A 13,266-nucleotide genomic window follows, 5' to 3' on the forward strand; every position below is an offset into this window, starting at 1 on the left:
TCCACGTTTGCAGTAATTTTTGTATAAAAGATTGTGCTGTTAACCTCCGGGGGTCATTCTCGTATTTTCTGAGAAATTGGCTGCTTTGGCTTCTTCCTCAGAATGCCGTGTGTCTCATTCAGCGGGGGCAGGACAAACGACAGCTTAGGCATTCCAGCAAGCGCTGAGTTAATGTGATTAACCCCCATCAAGATAGGGGACGTGATGGGACTCAGAAGGCCGTCCCCATCAAGGCTTTTCCTTCTCCCCGACCAGAAAAGCAAAACATGCTGTGTGGTTTTGCAACTGGTCAAATTGGGAAATATTTTTAAGCTTTCTGCTTTGCCAAGTGCTTCAGAAGAAAAAAAAAAAAGTTTTTTCTCTCTCTTTCCTGCCAAAACAAGTTCCCCCTTAAATATTTTTTCCCATATCTGGCTACATGTCCAGGATTTCTTCTTTTCTAAGAATAAATAATTTTTCTGGAGTATAAAAATGCCACTTGCTTTATCAGATTAAATGTCTCTTTATATAGAAAAAGCATTTAAAACATTTCATCAGTGGGTCTGGGGAAGGATCCTTGCTTAATGTGATTTTGTTAAATTAATTTTGATTAAATATTTGGTCTCTGAATTCTTTTTGTGATCCTCACTGGAATGTTCAGGCTTGTTTTGTAACACTTTCCATACTACTTTTTCTCTCACTGCCCTCATATGATTCCCTTTTACTAGAGAGTATTAAACATGAATTAATTTCTGTATTTGACCAAAATAAATACCTTGGAAATGATACCAATGCAAGGGAACCCTCTGGGTTCCATTCTCTATTTGCATACTTAGCTGAAGTTAAAAGGGTTCAAGCTGTCAGGGTTTTAAGAACTCCAGCATTAAAAAAGTGTGAACGTGCAAATTAGCTGTCAAGTTTAATACAAAGTGGACAATGTAGCCCAGAGCTGACTTGTTTCCCTTCCTGGGGTCCTACAGATCTTGCTGTTAGGTAGAGCACAGACACACAGGAACACTGAAAAATAGCAGTTCACGTGGGTTGGTTGGGTGTTTTCGTTTTTTACCAGCTGAAAATGTCAATAACATTCACAAAACCAAAAAGCTGAATAGAGTTAGAGTCGAGAATATAGGCCAAAAGAAAAACAGGCTTGAAAAAGCAAAAATAGCTATATACCTGAAATGTGATAAATATGCATATAGAAATAAAGAGCATTAGCTCTCATAAAACCACAAACGACCTGGTGAAATACACTACAGATTTAAAGCTTTATATTGGGCAACAAATACAGTCATTTATTATTGACATTTAATGAATCATTCTACGTAAATCTAGTGTAAGCCAAAAGCATTCTAAGTTTATATATAATGCTATTACTAGTTAGCTAGTTAATGTTTAAAATCTCTTTATGTTTGTTAGTGTGTGAGGGTGTGTGGAGTGTTTAGTATGGGGAAAGTGGCTTATGGTCCTTTATAAATGGTTATCTTTAAATTTCCTGGTTTGCAAATCTTTATCACTCTTCGTAGAGAAGTCTAAAAATGCAAGCTTATTCTATTTGGAGAGCATATAAAGATGAGAATATGCAAGCATTTCAGAGACAGCACATGACAGTGTGATTCTGAAATGTCACAAAGCTGCCTCAGAATAAACTAAGATTCTCTCAGAAGTTAATGACATACTACGAAACTGGAGGTTGCCGCAAATTCTTTTGCTCGTCTTCAAACCCACTGTCATCCTGCCACCAATGGTACCAAATAAAACCCCCATCCCTCTTCCATCTTATCACATGGCCCTTTGCCCCTCATGTGTGGGGAAGTAGATATTTACATTTTGAAAATACCAGGCATCTCAAAACACTTACATTTTGTTGAACTGAGTCTCCCATGGTAAAGGATAAAAGCTAACTCAGCAAGCCTGCTTCCTAGGAGGGGCAGACCAGCATGGTGATGCGCCTGAGCCAGAAAGAATACCCTTCATCTGCTGCAGCCGGTTTAGTATCAGTGCTATAAAAAATAGATGATGGAAACGGAGCCTTGGACAGAAATACAAGTCTGCTGTGGGTGTCTTCTACGGGACTGGAGCAGAGCAAAGTGCCGGTCTCGCCTGTACATTGAACCTGGACTTGGCCTGCATTGGCCAGCAGCCACACGTGTGCAGGATACTCATCAGGGCACCAATGATGCGGGCTCAGCAATCCTGCTTCATTTACATAAGTGACGGAGAGCAAGCATGGGTGAGGAATCCGCGGGCACAGAGGCTCCAGCCTATGGAGTATCACTAGGGTGGACAGGCCACGTTATCTGTGCTGCTTGGATCTTCCTCTTTGCTTGTGCGAAAAGATGATTTCAAACCCAAGAGTGATCTGTGGCTTTGGCATTAAGGAAAGCTGGCAGGCAGTGAAACGAAAGCTTGAAGGTCAACTTGTCTGCACTGTGACATGGAGTGATGCTAAGAGGCCAGAAATGCCAAAGAAGCACCTCAGACCAGTTCCCACTGTGTGTACTGGTCCCTTGGCAAAAAGAATTAGAACCCAAAAATTCGTAGGGAAAATCTAACTAAAAACTGCCAAGTTAGGACCTGTGGTCCATGCCTTGCCTGAATATGGACAAGGTCTATGAGTATAAGACATGAAAGAGAAATGTCGGCTGAAGACTTGATATAAAGAGAGGACGAGAGGAGTCATGAAGGAGAAAGAAGAGGGGAACAGAGAGAAGTTCATGATGAATAGTACCTTTCATTTCTCCAGCCCAGTCACTGCTTCAGAGCCAGAGTCAGGCCCCCGACCTCCCCTCCTCCTTACTTCATTACGACTCTTGCTTTTGTGGCCCCAATTGGACACTGTGCTAGACTCTACACAAAGCAAACTAAAAATACATTTTTTGTTTTTTTTATCTGCTTTATCTCTGGTCCTTCATGTTGGACTAACCCAGCCACAAATCATACAGTGGCCAGCGGACGAGAGCGAACTTGAACGCCTGACTTTCAAGGTAGTTATTAAGATGCTCACCGCCTCCCACCCCACCCGCCCTCCGCCTGACCCTGGTTGGTACTGGCTCCTCTCGTCTCCTGCATCTCAGAATCCTTCCGGTTTGATGCAGCCTCGAGTCCCCCCGCGGTTGGCAGCCCTTCCCAACGCCCCCACATGCCTTTCTCAGAAATAGGTATCTCAGCTCCCTCGCATTCTTCCTGACTGAACTCGCCCCACTGACTTCTTAATTCTGCTCATTCTTGGTGAAGAAAATAGTTTCTAGTTCTTGAGGATGCGTTCCTGGCTCCAGGAGTTTAGCTGTGGGATTCAGACAACCCTTCAGAATCCTATCTTTCAAGCCTGCCAGCTGGCACTTTAGGACGACTCAGTACCTAAAGCAAGCAGTGAATAAAAATACAACAAAACCCACCTTGTGTGAAGGTGATACCTGTACGCATCAGAAGCACGGTCTGTGGGGACAGACTGCCCGGCTCCGTGTCTTGTTCTCACCATTGACTGGCCACTTTTCATGTCGCAAAATGGGACTAATCATAGGACCCACTTCATAGGCTGCTCTTTCACTCTTTCATCCATTTGTTCATTCCTTCAGCAAAAATTTACAGAGTACTTACTACCCCTGCCCCCAGGCAAAAGGAATTCAGATAAGAGTCCTGCCCTCTTGGAGTTTATATCCCAGGGCACTTTACTTCCAGGATTGAATAAAAGAATCCACCAGAATGGTTCACCACTGTGTCTTTGATGTAGGAAATACACAAGAGTTGTTAGCTATTATTATAACAGTAACTTATAGCCAAAGTTTAAAATTAGAAGTGAAGATGTATCCGCTATGGTAAAAAGGACAGAAAATATAGGGAGGTCAGGAAAGAGAAATAGTTGCTAAAATCATGAATGAATTTGGTATTAAGTGACTCAATGTTTCCTAACCCATGAGCTGTGCTACTGGATGGGCGTTACACAGCTGGAAAGGTATATTTATAAAGCTCTGCAGGGTCGCAGACTGAGTCGGACATGACTGAAGCGACTTAGTGTGCATGCACACCTGTGTGTTCACGGTCTGACCCCATTCCCAGCCACACAGCTTGTGGCATGTGTCAACACCCCCCACCCCAAATCTAAAGGGCCCCAGGGAGAATGGTGACAAATAGCCCTGAGTCCTTGGGACACAGTTGGTACCAGCTCCAGCTTCCTGAGGAGGCATCTCTTTTACCCCCATCTACAAAACACCCCAGATCTGAACCTCACATCTCAAGATCAGACAGTGGGTAAGATGGAGCTTTGGTGCTGTTACTCTTTAAGTTGATACACACTCCTTTTTAAGTGTATCTTTGTATTTTTATGATCATGCTCACATTACCTTTTTGGAAGCATCCTCGTGAGCAGGCTTGTTTTATAATCTGCTGCTTAGAGGGAACTTTCGATGTCATTTGACCTCTCTAAATTTCAGCACAGTGGGAAAGCCTAGAGCGGTGAACTCGCTGTGTCTTGTGAACCCACTGGATCCCAGATATTGATGCAGACTTTGCACCAGCGGCTCACCTTGCTCCTTGCCTGGTACCTAGGAGGCTGAACACCAGGACTGGTAAAACCAGACTGTGAGGCTTGTAATTATTTCTTCCCCATCATCCTTTGGTCCTCAGGATGAAGTGAGGACATGGAGCTAAAAAGTGTGAGGTGCAATGATTTATTGCCTCCTTGCAGGATGTACCCCCAGTAGCTGAGAGCTCTTGTTTCTTCGCTTCATTAGCTACTCAATTACCCTTCCTTCCCTTCTCCCACTCCTGCAAGTTCAGAGAGGCTTCAGATATCAAATGGGTGGTGGGAAAGGCAAACTTAAGATTCTTGGTGTCATTTCTCTTCCCTCTCCTAATTCTTCTTCCTCTTCCTCTCTTCCTCCTGTTCCTCCTCGCCTTCTCCTTTTTGTTTTATTTTTCTGTCTCCCACTTTCTCTTCCTATAAGTTCACATGGCTGGATGCTATTGTAACTATATAGTTACACTATGATCAGTGCAGGTGATTTCAAAACAAATAGCCTCTCCTATACGTTCCTTCATTCCTGTGGGATTTGGGAACACAGTAGTTCCATAAAGCCTTTCCAAGGCTCCCCAGAATACTTGGTGAATATGGAATCCACTTTCTTGTACCAATCAATGTATTAACCTACCTAGAGTATTCGCTGTGATATTTAGTAGAATACGTGCTTAATAGTTGGTGAGAATTTAAATTTAAATATTATTTTCATAGATAAAGAACAAAGTAGCAACAGACAAATAGCATTTCTCTTCCTGGTTCTCTTTAGATGGTACATTTTTATTTTTAAACATATACTGCCCCCACCACCTACCAGCCACACACATTTTGAAGATACCAACTTAGGCGCCTATGATGAAAGACTGTTTCATTGATCTCTTGGGTTTCTGTCCCCTGGCCACAACTCTGCCATTTTGGCCTTCCTGAAAAGTGGGGCGGCCCCAGCTGTCCCAAATAAGTCTTCCTGGTCATATTTTTAGTTGTCTCCACTCATCAGCAAGACTTCAACCCTGTCTTTCTACATTAAAAGCTATGGAAAAGATAGCAGAGGGAGAAATCACAGAAGGAAGAACAAAATGACAGACACTTGGGGGAGAAACAGCAAGTGACTTTTCATCAGGGTTGCCTTTAGGTAAGATTTATAGGTGAGAATGTTTTCTCTACGCTTAAGTGACTTGAAAGGTTATAGAAAGATGATTCCCCTGGTGACATAATTCAAATACATTTTGTTGTTTCTGCAAAGTCTGCCACTGACATCACCGTAAAGTCAGGTTTTGGGGGTTTATTTTTGAGAAATGGGATGGATTTCTCTGGATCCACATGGTCTCTTTTACCTCATCCAAGTTACTTAAGTGAGAATGGAGGCTGTGTTTGAACGGCGGGATCAACCATGACAAGCTGTGACAAGCTGAGTTCATCCTAGACTGATGCACAGTTAGGAATGCCTGGTAAATGTCCCTGTGTGGGGAGATTTTCTTTCCTCATCAACCAGACTGTCTCCTAAACTAGTTGCAGCCTGTAGGCTTTAAGCGGTAAGTAAGGGATGCACATTTTCCTTGATGCAGTAATTTGAACTTACTGCATATGTCTGGTTGTGAGTGCAAACAGGCTTTTGATGATCTGTGTGATAGGAGAGGCCTGGAGGCTGGTAGTTAATGGGCTCTGTGTTCAGGATGGCCTGACCTCTCCCGATAAGAGCCCCACAGCATCGAAACCATTCTGTCCTCTCTTAGGGACAGCCAGAGGTAGCAGGTTGTGCCATCACTGGGCCCCTTCCTGGGCCCCAGACAGTGAGTTAGACTCAGAGGCGATCAGGGCAATGGTGTCCCCTTGTCCTCTCCCAGCATGCACTGCTCCCCGTCTGGAGGAGGAAGATGTGGTCTCTGCCACCTCCTGGACCTGGGATTCTTACACGTCTCCCCAGGTTTGGTCTAAGATGCTGTAAGAGCTGGTTACAAAGCTGTCTTCCATTCAAGGCACATTTTGTGAATTTTGGGGTGGTCTGCTCTGAGGTAGAGAGGGCTGTTCTTGGTGATACTGTGTAACTGGGAAATTAGCGTTAACCCTACAAACATCTGATGGGCTTCCCCAATGGCTCAGTGAGTAAAGAGATGCAGGAGACGCAGGAGACATGGGTTAGGAAGATTCCTGGGTCAGGAAGATCCCCTGGAGTAGGAAATGGCAACCCACTCCAGTATTCCTGCCTGATTCCCATGGAATCCAGAATCCCGTGGAATCCAGAATCCAGAATCCCATGGACAGAGGAACCTGGTGGGCTACAGTCCATGGGGTCGCATAGAGTCGGACAAAACTGAGCAACTAGCACTTTCTTCACTTTCTTTCACCCTCCACAGCCAGTCCAGGGTATCAAGGGAGGGCCCAGGGCCATTTTAAGGAGCTAATAATGGATAGGAGAGATTAATCATGGGCTTTGTGTCTGTAGTTTTGATATTAGTGACATTTGAAGCATAAAGTTGATTTGTTCACCACCTCAAAGTAATCTCTGATGCTATTAGATTTTGTTACTGAGTTTATCAGTTTTTTTTTTTTTTGGTAATCCAAGTAACATATTGAAAAATGATAGCCAAACCTGGCTTATTATTAGAGCCGGTTCACCTTTTACCTTTGGTAACTATAGGATTTCCTTGGGCTGTTTCTGGAGCCTAATTTATTGATGAGCTCCAGTGCTCCACTGCAAGAAGCAGCAACTTTCCACCGGCAAAAATGAGGGGCTCCACCCTTTGGAACAGAACCTGAGGAAGAATGAGAGAGAATTCCAAGCTAGGATGGTGTTATTTTCTCAGAGGGGAGCAGATAAAGACCAAAAAGATGTTTGGAAATACAGCTCTGCTTGCTATGGTTATGTTTTTTTTTTTTAATGCATATTTAGGAAACTTTGAGTAAGGCTCTTTTAATAAAAACTGGTCCTTGATTAAAGCCATGGAATTCCACAGCTACCAGTAGGGATCAGCCACCATTGCATTAGTCAGCCTCCTGGTGGTGCTGAGGAGACTGAAGTGCCCAGCCTCCCTGGAAGCAGAAGTTGCTTCTGACCATCTGGGAAGGAGAGGAACACTGAAACAATGTAAGTCACTGTTGCAAAAACCCGTGCTGTATGGGAGTGACCCTAGCGGCACAGTCAGGAGGCAAGATGGCATGGTGTTGCCAAGAGCAAACAGCACCGGGAATTGGCCCTGCTCTGAGCCACCCCCCAGGACGGCCAGACTGTCAGAGGAGATTTAATTACTTTGAGATTCCTGCCTTGTTGATACCCCACCGAGAGTCAAGCCTTGAGGGAGATAGAGACAGAGCCCTCATGTTGTCTTAAGTAACAACAAGAAAGAAAGAAAAAAAAACACATTTTTTTTCCACCTGAAATCTTAGTGGGATTGGATATCAGAACTAATTAGATACCAACTAATTAACACGTGGACCTCTGATTCCTGGCCATGTGGGGTCAGAATTACAGAGACAACTGTGTGAAGCTGTATAACCTCAGAGTAAACGGACTTTCAGGCCAGCGAAATTTTAGGTAGGGAAGAAACTATACAGATGAGTTAGTTAATGTATGTGTTGATGGATGAGGAAATAATTTTGGAGATGTTGCAAAGGCCAAAGCAGAATGGGCCAGAGTGGACTCGTTTGCCAGGAGTTTACAGATCTAATGAAGGACTTTGTGTTGCCCGTGTAGACAAAACAAATACAAAATAGAGATAAGAGCCTTTAATGCAACCCCAAAAAGAAACTGCATGCCTACCGAGTGTATGCCCATTAAACTCCTTATAAACCAAAAATTAGAAGCTGTTCTTTGGGGAACTGTTGCTCACCTGCAGCCCTAACTGGGTGCTGTGGCTTAATTTTCTATCTGGTGGGGCTGGTTGCTAAGTGTATTCACTGGGGAAATAGTAAACTGTTCAAATGTAACCATTTATATGGCTACTTGCAAATACCTTTTTACCTCTCTACTAATATGGAGAGATTCCCTGCTGTCGTGGGCTGATCCGGGTGCTGGAATGTGACACAAAGCAGGTTTGAATCCCGGCTCTGTAACTCACTAGCCCAGGGACTTTGAAAAAGTTAACACTTCTGAAGCTGTTCCCAATGTGTAAATGAAAATGATCATACAAAGCATCATTTTAAGGGTCAACGATATGTACAAGTTATAAAATCCAGCTTCATTTCATTATCATCAAACCAGGGGTCTAAATTTCTTCATCATCCCAGCAATACTGTCTCTTTCCCACTGGAAAATATCAAGAATATAGACAGCATCTGTATTCAGAACCCACACACCTGAAATCACATATTTGAAAAGAATTAATCATTGTGGTTAGACTTTTATACATTGACTGAGAGACTTTTAAAAGAATATATTCAGTTTCATCACCATTTTAAAAGAATAAACTGAAAATATTTCCATCAAAATCATGCCAATGGAAAGCAACGATATTCTGAGCTTAGTCCTTTACAGAAAGAATTCAGATGTAAAGAGTAGAAAATTGCCTTAAAGAAAAAAATTGAAAGAAGTGACAACTTAATTAAACTCAGCTACTGGTCCCACTTTATATTTGTCTTTCCAAACTGCTAATGAATTCTGACCCATTTAGTTATGAAAAAATGTATATCCTGAAGAATCTGTAACCCTTTTGAGGTAATTAATGTATATCTATTAGACAAAATGCATGTCTGTTATTCATAATATTTGATCTTTAAATTGGCATTAATATGCTACATTTAGACTAGTGGGGGAAACCCCAGCCAAATTATATAAAGCAGCTGCTGAGATGAAACACATTCCATAAAGGGGGACCCAGTCTCAGAACCAGTTAACACAGTCATGAATACTTTACGGGTTCTACAGCACATTAGCCACAAACAATTTCCATCCTAGGAAATACACTCAGTGTAGCTACTGGTGCATAATAAATATTTGATCCTAATGAGACCTAATGAGTGAATTTTAACTCTGTATCCACTATGCTTTGTAGGACACTGACCCACGAATACCAATGTAAGGTTTTAGGGGAGTGGATATAGAACCATGGCCGTTTAAACACTAGCACTATCCTTCACTTCACTAAGTCATTTAATGATGATGAAAAACTGTCTGGAAGTCTTTTTAAAAAAAAATAAGTTTTGGTAAAAAACACATCAGGGAACTATAATTTGTATAAAGATTCAATAAGATCTACTACTTTATAATAGGAAAATCTTAAATTCCCTTTGTTTAACTTATTTTAATACATTGAGGAGTTCAAGGTAAAATATGCCTCCTAAAAATCTAATCTGGAAAATGTCAATTTGGGTACTAATTTGGATTGACAGGTTCAAATCTGTTTTTAAAGATTATTCATAAAAATACTCTTTTCAGATAAAGTAGAAAGGATAACAGTTTCATTTGGGGGAATTAAAAAATTTATATCTTGTGGATTTTTCCTTGTGTTAGAATAACTCTTATCCTCCTAGAAAGCAGAAATATTTAATGAGCATGTCTAAAAGACATATATGTAACTTACATACTTTCAAATGAAATAAAAAAGTTAAATTCAATGATTTTTTTAAAATTCTTTTAAAATCATAGTACCATTGGATTTGAGTTTCTGAAATTATTCATGTATCTTTTAATAATACAACAATTCAGAAATATATCTTCATATGTAATCAGAAAGTCTTTTAGGCTATGTTGACATATTTCACTATGGATTCATGTAGCTATATAGTGTCACCAACTGTGTAAGGTTGGCCAGTGTCTGTAATTGACAAGCCCTACGTTTTAGTGGCTTAACACAGGAGATTAAATATCCAGTGCAGGTCAGTGGAGGGTGGGAGAGGGAGTGGGAAGGGCAGGTGTCTGTTCCACCCAGTCATTTAGGAACAGGCCTGGTCAGTTATCATGCCCAGACTACACTCTTGACCATGTGAGCAATCATGCTCCTTTCTTTCTGGAAAGAGCAGTCCTGTCCAGTTCAGGGAAAGATCTGATTAGTGTCCCCTGCACCTTTGTCCTAAGAGGGGGAAGAGTCACTGTCGCTGGAATGTGACTCTCGATTCTGCCGTTCATTTGTCATTGTTGTCGTTTTTCAGTTGCTAAGTCACGCGCAACTCTTTTGTGACCCCATGGACTTCAGCTTGCTAGGCTCCTCTGTCCACGGAGTTTTCCAGGCAAGATTTTAACTGGCAGACATTAGCAGAGGAGATAAAACGACGAAAATTGTCATAGAACTTGGAAGTAGCACCAAGTCTTAAAAACTGGATTTGACTACCAAGAGGGGCTAAAGCATTCATTAGCTTGGATCACAATGGCTAAAGGTCTCATGTGGACCTTCTTGTCACCCATCAAACATCACTGCATAGAACATACCCTCAGGGGCTCACTGAGGCCATTGAGGCCAAAATCTTTGATTTGTTTATCTCACTGATCCTGATTTCATACCCAGTTACATATATTAAAAGATCAAGTTTCACTTCAAATGTTAGAAAATAGATCTGCTGTAAATATCAGTGTGTATACTATCATACGTGAAACAGATCACCAGTCCAGGTTCGATGCATGAGACAGGGCGCTCAGGGCTGGTGCACTGGGATGACCCAGAGGGACGGGATGGGGAGGGAGGTGGGAGGGGGACTCAGGATGGGGGACACATGTACACCCATGGCTGATTCATGTCAGTGTATGGCAAAAACCACCACAATATTGTAAAGTAATTAGCCTCCAATTAAAATAAATAAATTAAAAAAATATATCAGTGTGTGTGTGTGTGTGTGTGTGTGTGTATATATATATTTAAGCCATACAAAAACTCAAGTTCTACTCATCATTGAATGTGGCCTGAACTCTATGTAACTCTAATTACATGTGGTCAACCTACAAAAATGTATCTACTACATGTGCTGTTAGGTAATACAGTAGTATCTAGGTCTGGGTCCTGAAAAGGCTTTCCCTTTCTCCACTTTGGGGATGGTTTCCTTATTGAACTGCATGAGGTGAAAACAGAAGGTGCACTGCTCAGAGCGCCTGATCTTCTACTAGAAGACTTTAAGATACTGTCAGGTTTGGTTCATTCCTCTAGACTTCAGTGGCTTCTAAGATATTTAGAGTTTGCAAAACCCCTTCAGGAAACATGAAACATCCTATTGATTATGTTATCATTTCATAAGTAGTTTCAGCAATAAGACAGGAAATTCATCTAAGTGAAGGACGAAAAGCAGGACAAAATACCCTTGAAAGTGAAAGTTGCTCAGTCGTGTCCAACTCTTTGAGACCTCATGGACTATACAGTCTATACAGTCCATGAAATTCTCCAGGCCAGAGTACTGGAGTGGGTGACTGTTCCCTTCTCCAGGGGATCTTCCTAACCAGGGATCGAACCCAGGTCTCCCACACTGAAGGTGGATTATTTACCAGCTGAGCCACCAGGGAAGCCCAAGAACACTGAAGTGGGTAGCCTATCCCTTCTCCAGCGGATCTTCCCAACCCAGGAATCGAACCGGGGTCTCCTCCATTGCAAGCAGAGTCTTCATCATCCAAGTTACTGGGGAAGCCCTATCTTGAAATTTGAAAAGCAAAATACCCTAGCTGCTCTTCAAATTTTGATTTCTGGGTAGGAAAACACACAACTAAACTTTATATAAATTTTAGTCTTTAACTGTACATTTGAGCTTTTAGAGATTTATTTGTTAATTTCCTTTTCATTGTTAACCTGATATTTTAAAGACTTCAGAAACTAATGCTGTTATAAAATAATTTCAAGATAGGAAAATAGCATTTATCTTCAATGTCATTTGCTACAATGCAACATCAAAATTCTATTTTAATGGTTATTCTGAGTCCTTAGAAATTAAAACACTGTGTTTACCTTTTCAACTTAACATAATCAAACACAGAAGCACAATAAAAGTCTAGCAGAGAGAAACCTGTTTGGTATAGGACTGTATTGTATAACACATCACACAGACGAGAGAATAAATTAGTTCAGCTATTTCAAGTCCTTAAAGCATCTGCTTTCTCTCCAGTTAGATCTACACAATGAGATGGTAAAATTCAGGCTTAGGTGTTTAGCAATGATTTCCATAATGGTGGTTTTCTTATTTTACTCTTACTATAGGAGTTATTTGCAAGACAGCTTGTACAAATTGGCTGATTCACTCATGTGATTGAGTGTAATAAGTAGAAACTACTATAGATTGTTAACATGAAGGTTGATAACCAGAATATCTTGTAATTCTTCACACAATTAGTAAGACTGGTAGTGCAGAAACTCTCAGGTTCTAAACAACAATTCACAGATTTCCAGTAAATCTGCATGAGTTTTTTTGTGTTATACCTCATTTTTTTGGAGTAAGTATGTTTATCGATACCAGTTTTATATAATTCAGTGAAGTAATCTATAAGTATAAAAGCATTTTTATTTTGGTTATCACCATGGTCCATGTAAATACTCAGCAGTCAGAAAGTGCATCTGCAGGAAGCACTCCAAGTCACGTGGTGAGGTTTACCGGCCTGAAGACAAGTATTTCATTAAACACTGGCAGCGTGTGCTCAAGTGGTCCAGAGACTGTGGAATCTGTGACTGCTGGGCATGTGGAGTAAAAATAATGTGGAAGTTTAAATCGATCAAAAAAGCTATTACCCACCAATAAAAACACTTGTTTTTTTTTAAGTTAAATATCATGCCAAAAACCTTCCAGAATTATACCACTCCACCAAATTGCTCTTGTCAGGGTCACTAATCATCTCCAATTTGTGAAATTCACTAGCCAAGTCTCAGTTG

The 13,266-nt window shown here is 41.3% G+C and overlaps 1 protein-coding gene across 40 annotated transcripts in view; it reads right to left on the minus strand.

Moving 5' to 3' along the window:
* Positions 1-13,266, minus strand: part of SORBS2 (sorbin and SH3 domain containing 2) — a 211,665-nt gene that overhangs the window by 148,420 nt on the left and 49,979 nt on the right. For 7 of the 40 annotated variants that reach the window (XM_059882289.1, XM_059882290.1, XM_059882268.1 and 4 more), the window contains exon 3: positions 7,119-7,248. The exons of the other annotated variants lie outside the window; for them this stretch is intronic. The gene's annotated coding sequence lies outside the window, so the exon portion shown is untranslated. The remainder of the gene's footprint in view (positions 1-7,118; positions 7,249-13,266) is intronic. 40 annotated transcript variants of the gene reach the window in all.

This window comes from Bos taurus, chromosome 27 (genome assembly GCF_002263795.3).
Source record: "Bos taurus isolate L1 Dominette 01449 registration number 42190680 breed Hereford chromosome 27, ARS-UCD2.0, whole genome shotgun sequence".
Lineage (NCBI taxonomy): Eukaryota > Metazoa > Chordata > Mammalia > Artiodactyla > Bovidae > Bos > Bos taurus.